The sequence below is a fragment of the Sinocyclocheilus grahami genome, unplaced genomic scaffold, assembly GCF_001515645.1.
Source record: "Sinocyclocheilus grahami isolate Dianchi unplaced genomic scaffold, SAMN03320097.WGS_v1.1 scaffold118.1, whole genome shotgun sequence".
In the NCBI taxonomy this organism is placed as follows: Eukaryota; Metazoa; Chordata; class Actinopteri; order Cypriniformes; family Cyprinidae; genus Sinocyclocheilus; species Sinocyclocheilus grahami.
The window spans coordinates 402,465-416,334 of NW_015505297.1; the positions used below are offsets into that span (position 1 = coordinate 402,465).

Consider the following 13,870-nt stretch of genomic DNA (forward strand, 5'->3'; position numbering starts at 1 on the left):
CACTCTGGAGTGGAGCCAAAATGGAGTGTGTTTCGTGTGTTCGGCTCCACTGCCAAGGCCAGGGGGATGATGTCATCTTTTCAGAAAGATCTACCGCAGCATCATCTGCAGTGACATAAGGGCAGTTTTTCAATGAAAACAAAAATAATAGAGTTGACACTATAGCTCCAGGGCCGTTAGATTGTTCTGCGTGTAGCTCTTTTATTTCAAAACAATAAATGAAAAGCCCAGTGGGTGGTTTTAGCTGAACAGTTACTTTCCTTTACTAATTTCTTTAGTAGACTCTTTTATTTTTTATATCTTTAATCAATGTGTTCGTTTTTTGAAGTGAAGACTGCATTAGTTTTAAAATAAATAAATAAAACAAGTTTAATTTATTCGTACATTTTTAATGTCTTCTGATTATTTTTGTCCTTAACATTTCTTTAGTGAATATTTAGTCTATTTTTGTCCATAACAGTTCTTTAGTAAACACTTCAGTCCCTTATTATTTAGGGTTAGGTTAGTCATGATCAGTGAAACTACATCCTTTTGTCAGCTGATCGATTATGTCTTGTATCGATCGATTAAGCAGAGCAGATGAATTAATATGTTTAGCGCATCTTTGTCGCCATCCAGTGGTTTCATAAACAAATGCAACATGATGAGACACTTTAGTTTGATGAGACACTTACATTTTTCTGTGAAGAATTTTGTATTCTGAACATTTGACTCTAAAATAAAAATTCCATCTCAGAATCAAAAGTAAAAAAATGCATGTATTATATTTTTATTCTTATTACACTTTATTATATATTATGTATACATGTTAATTTACACATGAATGTACAGTAAAGTTATATTATTATATATGATATTTGCATTGTCACATTATTTACGACTAGTAAATGTTAAACATATTCTTAAAATTTTGATCAAAGTGATTTACATTTTAAACGTATATGTCGTTATTTACTGATAGTCTTCCTCTCTCAAATAACATCAGTCACATCATGACACCTCACGTTCTCGAAACCAAGGGCATTTGACAAACCTCACTGCCGCAAGCGTGAACGATACTTTACAGACTACAAGACTTTCTCACTGGTTTATCGACTACTCACGTAAGATTTGGTGTCTAATGCTGCGAAAACAAGGTGACTAATAATAATAATACAAAGGTTAATGGCAATAAATAATAAAAAATGCAAAATATTCTTGTTACTGTATTGTTTTGGTTATTTTATTTAGTGTTGAAATGTCCCATGTTATGCATAAATTTGGTGATATTTTGATAGGCTATAAAACAATAATATAAAACAACAAATAATATTAATAGCAATATTAAATATTATTTTCCTATTTATTGAGTAAAGTGCTGTTCCATGTGCCTTTAACTGTTCAAATATTGAGTATTATTATACCCTCTACCATGGTTCTACACAGTAGTTTTTGTAAAGAGAGAGAGAGAAAAAAAGTCTGTTTTGAGAGAGACCAGAGGAAATAAGTGAGATTTTAATATTTTCAAGAAAACAATTCTATATATTAAATGACTTGGTTACAATATACAAAATCTGTGTATGTTCCTGCAAAAGGACGCCCCTCTCTCTGATGTAGTGCATTTGCGTTCACAGTTCTGCTTCCTCTCTCATCTGTAGCCACACCCACCGGGGGCCCCACAGCGAGCACCACCCCTCTCCAGCCAATGGCAGCGCAGCACGGCCACTCCATCACTCCTCAGTTTCCAAGGTAACTGGGCTGCTCTCCTGAAAGGCGCTACATCATCAGCATCCGTCCAGCGAGGACTGCTCGAGGCAGGCAGCCCTGCAGTGGATCGGATAGCAGGCACCTCCCTCACACACCGCACTGGATGGAAAAATGGAGTAGATAGTGTTATGGTGAGTACCCGGCTTCTGTCTTCTGCTGCTCTGGGCTGATGCTTTCTTATTTATTTTGTTAAAAGCAGGGGACATTTGAACATGGATAAGATATGATGCTAGAAAGAGGTTTTACTCCATCTGAAGGCAAATAGTGGAGAGAGACAGCATTGTTGAAGTGGCCTGCATAGGAAGGACCTGACGCATGCACAAATAGTATCCACAAGGGGGGCCAAACATACAGCGAAGCCTGGAAGGGGGTTGTTTTCTTTTAGCACTATTGGTATTTCTGACTGTAAGGTCGGGAATGTGAGCGTGTCCGTGATTATTCTCCACCCTCCTTGCACTGAAACGTGGGCCAGTGTTTTCAGTTTAATAGCCCTGAATGTTTGCTTGTGTTAAGCATGTTTCTAGGTGAATGGCTTCACTGATGCATTTACATCTTTATGGTGCTGCAGAATGGGGGGGGGGGGGGTGGCGGGGTATAGGAATGAGCCAGCCAGGTCACTAATGTGGTGTGCGCACAAACAGACTGAGAGACATCCAGGCGAAGCCAAAGGGCGACCGCTCCGTTCAAGCGCAGTTTGTGCATCCCTTTGGCTGGCCAGTGCGCACCTGATCTCGCGGCTGCGGAGCTGCTTGGAAACAAACTGCGGCGTCTCGAGTTACCGCTCGCGCGATCGATGGCTGATGTGAGAGAGCCCCGCGCGCCGGGCGACAGTATCGGTTTTTGGGGGCGGGGGGGGGGGGGGGGGGGGGGTTGCTGGGTTTAACGGTGCATGTGGTCCGGCGGGCACGCCTGTGTCATTGCTTGGTCATGCTTCTCTCTCCTTTAGATGCTGCCTCGTCACCTTGTGCCCAAACACACCCTGCAACGGTGGTGTTGCATGAAGATGCTCTCAGATATTAGAATGGATTTGCTTTCTTCTTGATAAGGTCACATATGTGCGTCCTAAGGTGTGGTGTTGCACCACAGGCTCAGAATTAGCATTCATGTTTAACTTGGTGGAAAGGGGAATTTGACTTTAAATGGAACAGTAAACATGCTATAGTATCAATTACTCATAATATAACAATATACATATATATATATATATACACACACACACATATTATGCACTATTTGGGGGACACCACTGTATTTAGTAAAATGAAAATATTTTTTAATGCAATACCATATTATTATTTCAATATTTCCAATATATTTTATACAATATATACACAGCAGGATTATTATAGTTAACTAAAACTAAACCCATACAAAATTTAATAATAAAAATAAAATATATTATTATAGGCAACAATTCAAAATTAAAACATGAATAAAAACTGTATTGACTATATATATATATATATATATATATATATATATATATATATATATATATATAAAAAAAACGGTGGTGTTGCATGAAGATGCTCTCAGATATTAGAATGGATTTGCTTTCTTCTTGATAAGGTCACATATGTGCGTCCTAAGGTGTGGTGTTGCACCACAGGCTCAGAATTAGCATTCATGTTTAACTTGGTGGAAAGGGGAATTTGACTTTAAATGGAACAGTAAACATGCTATAGTATCAATTACTCATAATATAACAATATACATATATATATATATATATATACACACACACACATATTATGCACTATTTGGGGGACACCACTGTATTTAGTAAAATGAAAATGTTTTTTAATGCAATACCATATTATTATTTCAATATTTCCAATATATTTTATACTTAAAAATAAAAAAACAGAAAAATGTACTTACATTTTACCTAAAAATGAAAACTAAAGCTGAAAATATAAAAACATTAAAAATATTTATAAAAGCTATAAACATAAACTGATTCAAAATATTCTAATAATATCTAAAATTAGTATGCCATCTATTTTAATATCTAATAGTATGTCAATAACACTAATAGAATGGATTGTTTCATTGTATTATGCATTACCTATCTATCTATCTATCTATCTATCTATCTATCTATCTATCTATCTATCTATCTATCTATCTATCTATCTATCTATTGTCTGTTATTATCAAAATGTGTAATATATATATATATATATATATATATATAGTGAGTGAGAGAGATAAATACATTTCAATAATTATTTGCAAAAAAATTTATTTATAAATTATTTTACCCCAATGAAACAATAACTAAATAGAATAAAATGGTGATCAATAAGAATAATTTAGCTTCTTGCTATCTTATTTAAGTATCTCTGTAATGTCTGACCTTTAAATTATTGAAATGTATAATAATAATAATAATAATTTTTCCAAACAAAAGTGTATGTTGGTCAAACCAATTATTTACATGTCTTGATATAATAAATAATACAGTGTACTATATTTCCAGTTTATGTTCTGTATATATGTAATTGTGTAGGTGTAGAATCGGTAGGTATAGTAGTACATTATATTTAAGTGGGAAAACAACTGAAAGGGAAGAATTCATGTAATAAATGCACTAGATATAATGGATTTGATTATTTGATTTATTTTTGTCCTTATGGTGTGCTTGTTAATGTGTCTAGAAACTTCTTGAATCTCCTACTGTGTATTTCAGTTGTGTAGCTTTAGGCACTGTTGCAGTTGGGTTTTGGGAAGCAATTCCTCTGTGAGCCACCCCTCCCTCTCCCATGAGATCCCTGTTTTATTATGGTGATGAGGGTTTGTGCTTAAGCAGGGTTAGACACTTGTCTGTGTCTGTGTTTGAGTGTGGAAGGCAGGGGTTGGGTGGAGCACAGACCCTTCTTTTCCACAGCATTGACCCCTGTTATATAGACCCAAATATTCTGTGTAGCTGTCTGCTTTTGCTGAACACAAAAATGCTCTCTAAGCTTGTTATGACGGGGACCCGATGACCCAGAATACTAGTGTTGGGTGAGGTCTGTGATCTTGAGAGCTGAGGTCACAGCTAAGGCCTTTAGCAGTGTGTGTGTGTGTGTAAGAAGATTGAAATGAGCACAAGTATGCTGAAAATGTTGTAGAGTTTAGTAAACTTGTGCAAGGTAGCATGCTGTGTCTTTAAACGCCCTGACATTGTAAAGTGTAAAATAAGCTTTTTAAGTGCTGAGCCCAAATGCAATTTAAGCCTGATGTGAACTACGGTTGGTTTGCATTTGAAAGCTGTTGTAAATAATGATATATTATTGGCTTTTTCTAGCTTAGTAATTTCCCATTTGGACACAATGTGCAGTCAGTCTGTCTCTATAAGGCTACGTCCACACGAAGCCAGAGCTTTCCCTATCCGATAATTAATTATTTATTTAGCCTGTGGGTAATTATTCTCTGTGAGCTTTGAAATATATTTAATAATGCTTTAAAAAATCCTTATGTTGAATTTCTCACCCTCGGTGTTGTTAAATGTTTCAATAATAACAAACAGTAGCAGAAAACTGGATTGAATCCAAATCAGTGATTCATTCTTCTCAACAATGCTGTGATATTAACAAGATTTTATTTTATTTTAATGTGTGTTTAAAGGAATAGTTTACCTAAAAATGAAAATTTGCTGAAAATGTACTCTGGCTGTTCAAGATTTTGAGAAATTGCCCACCAATGGATCCTCTGCGGTGAATGGGTGCCGTCATAATGAGAGTCCAAACAGCTGATAAAAACATCACAATAGTCCACACAAATTCTGTCCAACAATTAACGTCTTGTGGAGTGATAAGCTGTGTATTTGTCATACATCCATCATTACCTTCAAACTGTTGCTTTTGGCTTAAAAATCTATAATATTGCTTTAAAATGATAATTGTATTGCTATTTCTTTAGGGATATGGATCTGTTAATTACAGCCCCCAATCTGTTGTGCAACGGACATGTATGATTCCTTCTAGGGTGTGCTGTTTAAAGAAAATGTACCTGGTGGATGATAAAACAGTAAAGTCTTGCATTGAAAGAGGGACCCGAGCCTAGAGAGCAGAATATGGGTGAGCCTTTTTGCCAGTAAGCAACCACCTAACAACTATCCAAAACACCTTAGCAACTGCATAGCAGCACGCTGGCAACCAGCCACAACACCCTGGAACTTTGGCTCTCAACCAGGGACCGAGGTCATGAAATTAATAATATCCTAAGTCATTATATATACACAACCATTCAAAAGTTTGAGATGAGTTATGATTTGTAATGTTTTTTTTAAAGAAGACTACATTTATTAGATCAAAAATACACTAAAAACAGTAATATTGTAAAATATTATTACGATTTAAAATAATGGTTTTCTATTTTAATATATTTTAAAATATAATGTATTCCTGTGATGCAAAGCTGAATTTTCATCAGCCAATACTCCAGTCTTCAGTGTCACATGATCCTTGAGAAATCATTCTAATATGCTGATTTATTATCAATGTTGGAAACAGTTGTGCTGCTTAATATTTTTTTGGAACCTGTGAGACGTTTTTCAGGATTCTTTGATGAATAAAAAGTTGAAAATAACAACATTTATTCAAAATAGAAATCTGAATAGAAATCAAAATAGAAATTCACTCAACTGTTGCAGCTTTCCTTGCGTACCGGAGGGGAAGGTTTTTCAGACTCTAATACTGGATGACATAATAACCTTATAAAGGTTATACAGTACACTGTAGCATAATAGTGCATAATATAAGTGCATAATGTATAGTGTATATTGTTCTAGAATCTTGGTGGTACAGGCAAGCACCACTCTTTTTTAAATATAAAAATCTAGTCTACTTGTAATTTATGTAAACACATATCATATACACTGAAAAAATGTTGTGTAGTATTTACATTGAAACAATTTTCACTCATAAATTGCAGTAAATTTCACAAATAATTACAAATAAATATTCGCTGAAGCAGGTTGATTGTGATGGTAAAGTGACTTTTAAATATTGTTTTCCCTTTGTGGGGTTCAGGAGGGTCACGTTGCCATGGCAGCAGTAGTAATGAACTTGCTGAATAAATGACCTTAACCTTTAACCGCATTGATGACTGAGGTTAAGGGTTAACAATGTATTGATCAGAAACAGGTCAAAACTGTCCCGTAGCAATGATGGACAGTTAAACAGAGCTTCCAAAAACATTCAGTAGTAATAGGGCCACGGCAGGGCTCAATGTGCTTTGACATCATGTCAGATGTCATAGAAAACAAAACATAATGGTCAATAGGTATGTTATCATGGTAAAGAATGGTCTGGCTGTAAGATTGTTTGTTGGAGCTTTGTGAGTGAGTGCTTGAGCTTCAAAGTCACATGACTTATTTTGTCAGTCAACATCTGAGCTGGTGAGGTGAACTCTAATTCGAACTTACTGTATTTTGCAGTGTTTTGAGCATCCTACAAGCCCACACCGCAATAAAAGTGTTTGGAGAAACCCTTTGAAAAATCATTTGGTTTTCTTATGCAGAAATGAGACACTTTAACCTTAAAGGGGTCATATGATGTTTCTAAAAAGAACATTATTTTGTGTATTTGGTGTAATGAAATGTGTTTATGCGGTTTAAGGTTCAAAAAACACATTATTTTCCACATACTGTACATTATTGTTTCTCCTCTATGCCCCGCCTTTCTGAAAAGCGTAAATTTTTACAAAGCTCATCGATCTGAAAAAGCGAGGTGTGCTGTGATTGGCCAGCTATCTAGTGCGTTGTGATTGGCTGAATAGCTCAAGCGTGTGACGGAAATGTTATGTGACGGCAACCACATGTGACGACCCCGGGCTGGACTCCGCTTCGTCCACGATGAAAGCCGATCCGGCGATCCACAGCGTGAAGGTGAAGTATTTCCTCGGCGACCAGCACGGATCAGCTCTAGGCATGACGAAGCGGATATCGTCCTCTTTTGGAAGGCCAAACAAAGTAGTTTCGCTTTCACAACGAAACACACAGTGCCTTCATGATATGGCTGCAGCGTCAACAATACTACAGTGAGAATAAAAGTTACGCCTTCTTTCTTTGCATGAACATTTGGGTGGCGTTATGCAAATCTTCCCACATAGTGAGGTAGATATGTGGGGGCGTGTTCGAACGAGCCGTTTTAGGTAGGCGTGGTTGACTCTTAACTTTTATAAAGAATATCTCTTTGGATTTGAGACTTTAGTCTTTGCAACTTTACAGATCTTCTTTATGCACCAAGAGCTTGTAACACTCCAACGAGAAAGGAAAAATTGAAATCGCGTCATATGACCCCTCTAAGTTACTCCATTAGACTGACCACGTAGTCTACTTTTGTCACTTTGTCTTCACATAAAATAAGCATGATAAACAAGGACATATTTATATTCTAGAGTGAAAATAAAACTGCTTTATGGAAATGTTAGCCTCACAGGCTCTCTGTGACCCTCATATGTATAAATAAAAGCGTGTTTCTGCTGACTCATACAGGATATTGCTCTCGGCTCCTTTCAGAAAGTGGATCTGATTCAGTGTAACCCAGAACACATGTAGACGTGTCTTGATTTCTTCTCTTATCTTAAGATGCTGGAGGCTTATTGTCCCAGCCTTACTCTTTTATAGAATTAAATATCAGAATATGCCAAGGCTTTTTGATATATGCTACAAAATTTTTATTTAAAATGATTAATATTCAATCTTTCAACATTTTAGTCTTATGCGTAATAGTTGTGCTTGCCAGAATTCAGTATATAAAATTCAGAACTAATATATTTTATAGTTTACGTTTGCATTTATTATCCTATTTTATATTTTGTTTCTTAAGGAATAAGATTATTTATGAAATAATTTGGACAGGAGAAATTGAACAAAAAATTACATAATTTAAAAAATATATATTTTTAGTTTAGTGTAGTCGGCTTCATTAACAAATTACTCTTATGAACTGGATCTTTTTCAGTCAAAAGCACAAAGCGTGGCCCAGTTCACTAACAAATTGTTTTTGCATTTGTTCATGAATCAGATAATTATTGCTTTTCAGGTAACTCAGAAGTCCTCTGAGAAATCTAATCCCGTCCGGATATGTCTGAGATTCATCACGTAATTGTTTGGTGATCCGATTCTCCGACCGCTCGCTCCACTTTCATCATGAATATAAGCCGTAACAATAACATGAAATCAATAAGAAGATGCCGATCACAGAAACTAATAGCAGAGTTAGGTAAGAATCTAGTCGCATTGCAGTTTTCTCGATTGTTAATATAACTGATTTTACTTGGCACTTTTTTCCACAAACCATTAATTCAGTTTTCAAAACAAAGACAAATTTCTCAAAAAGTTAACAATGAGTAAGTTAAACATTAGGTAGCAAAACTGATGACCCACCAATCAGAATCTCTGCATCCTAACAACGGAGAGAGGAGAGAGCTGAGCCAATCATCTACAGGGGTTTTGAGCCGGGTTGTATACTTACACATACAGTATAATTACAGTACAATACCAGCACATTAGATAATGGAAATTTCACTATTCTATATGTACAGTAAACTGTAGCACATGTTGTACACCTTCAAGCATGTGACTGCCAAATTTTATTTGTAACCATTTTTTATGTGTACTGCATTTTTGCAGAACTGAGAAATGACTGCCTAGAAATATAGCTAGTCTTGTGTCAGGAGTCCAAGAAACTGCTATAGTACTGTATACTGTAATGAAATTTGGCCAAATGTGCAGAGGATGCTAAATTTACTTTTTTTTATTTTATTTTTTACTGCACTGTATTGTGGTGCATGCCACGTTCATACAATTCTTTGGTATTTGAACTTTTCTAGTGCTTTTCATCTACTGCACGATTACTTTACAGTAGTAAAATGAAAATAGTTTTTTCCCCAAAAGTTCATTGCTGAATTATACATCTGTATCTGTAATTTAATTTATGTATACTGTAAAAGACATTGAGCTGCAAAAATAATTCCTGAATCCTGAAGTTTTTTGTTACAGTGTTATTGATCTCAGGCAGGAAAGTCATCTTTGTATTTGAATTGTGTGTTAAGTATTTACAGTTTTTTTTTCAACTGCTTACACTCAAAATCTTTACTTGTCACACAATTTCTGAAACCTGACACTCAAACAGCAGAAACACACACTAAATCTGCAAAACCATACACTTATTCTCGGACTTTGACTCACTTTTTAAAAACACAACACACAAATGTAACACACAAAAATCTAACAGGAATTAATATTATGGCAAAGGTGTTTGCAAATGTTTGCTTTTGAGATGTGTTTGTGATATTTTGAATGCAGTGCTTCACTTTGCAAGAATTGTGAGGCATTTTGCGTGTGTAATTCTTGGATTTGCGTGTAAAGATTTGAAAAAAAGAGGCAAAGTTTTGAAAATGTAAGCAGTTGAAAAAAAAAACTGTAAGAAAAGCTGTAATAACTCGATTGAAAAGTTTGAAAGACAAATTCATGCTGGCTTGTCTTAAAGTCTTGTTTAAAAACTTAAATGGTTTGGTCAGTTAGATGTTCTAGATGTTTGCTAAAGTGTTGCTAGTTGGTTGCTAGGATATTCTGGGTGGTTGCTAGGCTCTTGCTACGCAGTTGCTGGGGTGTTGCTAGAGTAAATGGTTAATAGAGTTTGTTCTGGGTGATTACAGACATTCCCATCTCTATTAATAACAGAAAATCAAACATAGTTTTCAAAACTGATCCAGTTTCAGTGCTTTGATTTTATTGTATTTCTTTCTAATGTAAGGAAATTCAAAAGTTTTTGTTGCTCTTAAACTTGCACTAAACATGATTATACCATCTAAGTAGCCTATGAAATTATAGAACTGAATGTCTTCTTTGCATTTCAACTTTAAACCATCACTTCTGGCCAAAATACCAGTTCATAATCCATAATAATGCTTCCTCCAGTGACAAAGTCCATCCCCTGTTGCCCTCTCACTTCAAAATACACTGACTTTTTTGTTTAGAACTGTTTTGAACGGTTTTCCTCTGTAAATGCTGCTTGTCCCAGAGGACTCATATTTTACCCGGAAGCAACAGTTTGAAGTTTAAAAACATAAAAAATTTTGGTCCCACTTTATATTAAGTGGTCTTAGCTACTATGTACTTACATCAAAAAATAAGTATGATGTACTTATTGTGTTCATATTGTATTGCAAAACACTTTTGCTGCTATTGAGGTGGGATACGGGTAAGGTTAGGGACAGGTTTGGTGGTCTGGGTAGGTTTAAGGGTGGGTTAAGGTGTAAGGGATGGGTCAACAATGTAATTGTAAATGCAATTACAGAAATTAATTACAGATGTAATTACATGCAGATATTTTTCAAATATAAGTACAATGTAAAAAACATGTACAAACCCGATTCCAAAAAAGTTGGGACACTGTACAAATTGTGAATAAAAACAGAATGCAATGATGTGGAAGATACAAATTTCAATATTTTATTCAGAATACAACATAGATGACATATCAAATGTTTAAACTGAGAAAATGTATAATTTTAAGGGAAAAATAAGTTGATTTTAAATTTCATGGCATCAACACATCTCAAAAAAGTTGGGACAAGGCCATGTTTACCACTGTGTGGCATCCCCTCTTCTTTTTATAACAGTCTGCAAACGTCTGGGGACTGAGGAGACAAGTTGCTCAAGTTTAGGAATAGGAATGTTGTCCCATTCTTGTCTAATACAGGCTTCTAGTTGCTCAACTGTCTTAGGTCTTCTTTATCGCATCTTCCTCTTTATGATGCGCCAAATGTTTTCTATGGGTGAAAGATATGGACTGCAGGCTGGCCATTTCAGTACCCAGATCCTTCTTCTACGCAGCCATGATGTTGTAATTGATGCAGTATGTGGTCTGGCATTGTCATGTTGGAAAATGCAAGGTCTTCCCTGAAAGAGACGACGTCTGGATGGGAGCATATATTGTTCTAGAACTTGGATATACCTTTCAGCATTGATGGTGCCTTTCCAGATGTGTAAGCTGCCCATGCCACACGCACTCATGCAACCCCATACCATCAGAGATGCAGGCTTCTGAACGGAGCGCTGATAACAACTTGGGTTGTCCTTGTCCTCTTTAGTCCGGATGACATGGCGTCCCAGTTTTCCAAAAAGAACTTCAAATTTTGATTCGTCTGACCACAGAACAGTTTTCCACTTTGCCACAGTCCATTTTAAATGAGCCTTGGCCCAGAGAAAACACCTGCGCTTCTGGATCATGTTTAGATATGGCTTCTTTTTTGACCTATAGAGTTTTAGCCGGCAACGGCGAATGGCACGGTGGATTGTGTTCACCGACAATGTTTTCTGGAAGTATTCCTGAGCCCATGTTGTGATTTCCATTACAGTAGCATTCCTGTATGTGATGCAGTGCCGTCTAAGGGCCCGAAGATCACGGGCATCCAGTATGGTTTTCCGGCCTTGACCCTTACGCACAGAGATTGTTCCAGATTCTCTGAATCTTTGGATGATATTATGCACTGTAGATGATGATAACTTCAAACTCTTTGCAATTTTTCTCTGAGAAACTCCTTTCTGATATTGCTCCTCTATTTTTCGCCGCAGCATTGGGGGAATTGGTGATCCTCTGCCCATCTTGACTTCTGAGAGACACTGCCACTCTGAGAGGCTCTTTTTATACCCAATCATGTTGCCAATTGACCTAGTAAGTTGCCAATTGGTCCTCCAGCTGTTCCTTATATGTACATTTAACTTTTCCGGCCTCTTATTGCTACCCGTCCCAACTTTTTGGAATGTGTAGCTCTCATGAAATCCAAAATGAGCCAATATTTGGCATGACATTTCAAAATGTCTCACTTTCAACATTTGATATGTTATCTATATTCTATTGTGAATAAAATATAAGTTTATGAGATTTGTAAATTATTCCATTCCTTTTTTACTCACAATTTGTACAGTGTCCCAACTTTTTTGGAATTGGGTTTGTATGTACACAAATTATTAATTTAAGTACATAGTAGTTAAAGCCACTTTATAAAGTGGGACCAAATTTTTTTCTTTACGAATATGCAGCTTTTTACTTCAAGACGTTAACTGATGGACTGGAGTGGTGTGGATTACTTTTGGATCATTGTGATGTTTTTATCAGCTGTTTGGACCCACATTCTGACGGCACCCATTCACTGCAGAGGATCCTCTGGTGAGCAAGTGATGGAATGCTAAATTTACCTAAATCTGTTTTGATGAAGAAACCAACTCTTCTACATCGTGGATAGACTGAGGTTAAGTACATTTTCAGCAAATTTTCAATTTTTAGGTGAACTATTCTTTTAATTATCCTGAAATATTACAGCTCTGATTTGCATAAAAGGCTTTGGAGCAGGAAAACTGCTGTGGTTCTTTGGAAGCCAGTTTAGAACTTAATCTTGGATTTGCAAAGCTATAATAAAGGTTCTTCATAATCGATTTTTAAGCATATGTAAGACAGCCACTTAAGATTTAAGATTTAAAATGATGTAGTCTTGACAGGGTGTTACTTAGAGTTCTTTATTGCATGTAAGAAGCTCATGTAATTCTATTAGAATTTAATGCTGTCATATAAACCGTTTTATTCTGGTGTCTTTTTTTTATTCCACTTTAGTTTTTCTCCATTTCTTGAAGGTGTAAGGAACATTTGAGAAGGGGGGCCAAATGTCTGCAACATATCTGCTTGTGGATACAATTAATAATTCAGTGGATTTGGGACAGAGCCCCAGAGAGAAGACTGCTACCTGCAGAGAGTTTCAGGCTTTACACTGTATTTATAAGCAGATGCTCAACTGTAGACAGTTTCTCTCTTTTTCCTGATTGACATTGCAAAATGACACAGCAGAGCTAGATTGCTCACATTATAATCATCAAAGATGTCTCCTCTGCAGGCACACATTATAGATGTCTTTGTTGATTCTTAATGGGATATCTACCCAGAGGAAATGTTATTGATCGGAGGTTGCTCTTACAGGGCACACGAGACTTAATTGAGTTACCAGTTATGTTTTAAAGGGGTCATATGATGTTGCTAAAAAGAACATTATTTTGTGTATTTGGTGTAATGAAATGTGTTTATGTGGTTTAAGGTTCAAAAAACACATTATTTTCCCCATACTGTACATTATT

The 13,870-nt window shown here is 36.0% G+C and overlaps 1 protein-coding gene across 1 annotated transcript in view; it reads left to right on the plus strand.

The window, feature by feature from the left end:
* Positions 1-1,107: 1,107 nt before the first annotated feature.
* LOC107589604 (A-kinase anchor protein 6-like) overlaps positions 1,108-13,870 on the plus strand; it is a 147,596-nt gene continuing 134,833 nt past the window's right edge. The window contains exons 1-2 of the mRNA XM_016278096.1: positions 1,108-1,136; positions 1,614-1,877. The gene's annotated coding sequence lies outside the window, so the exon portion shown is untranslated. The remainder of the gene's footprint in view (positions 1,137-1,613; positions 1,878-13,870) is intronic.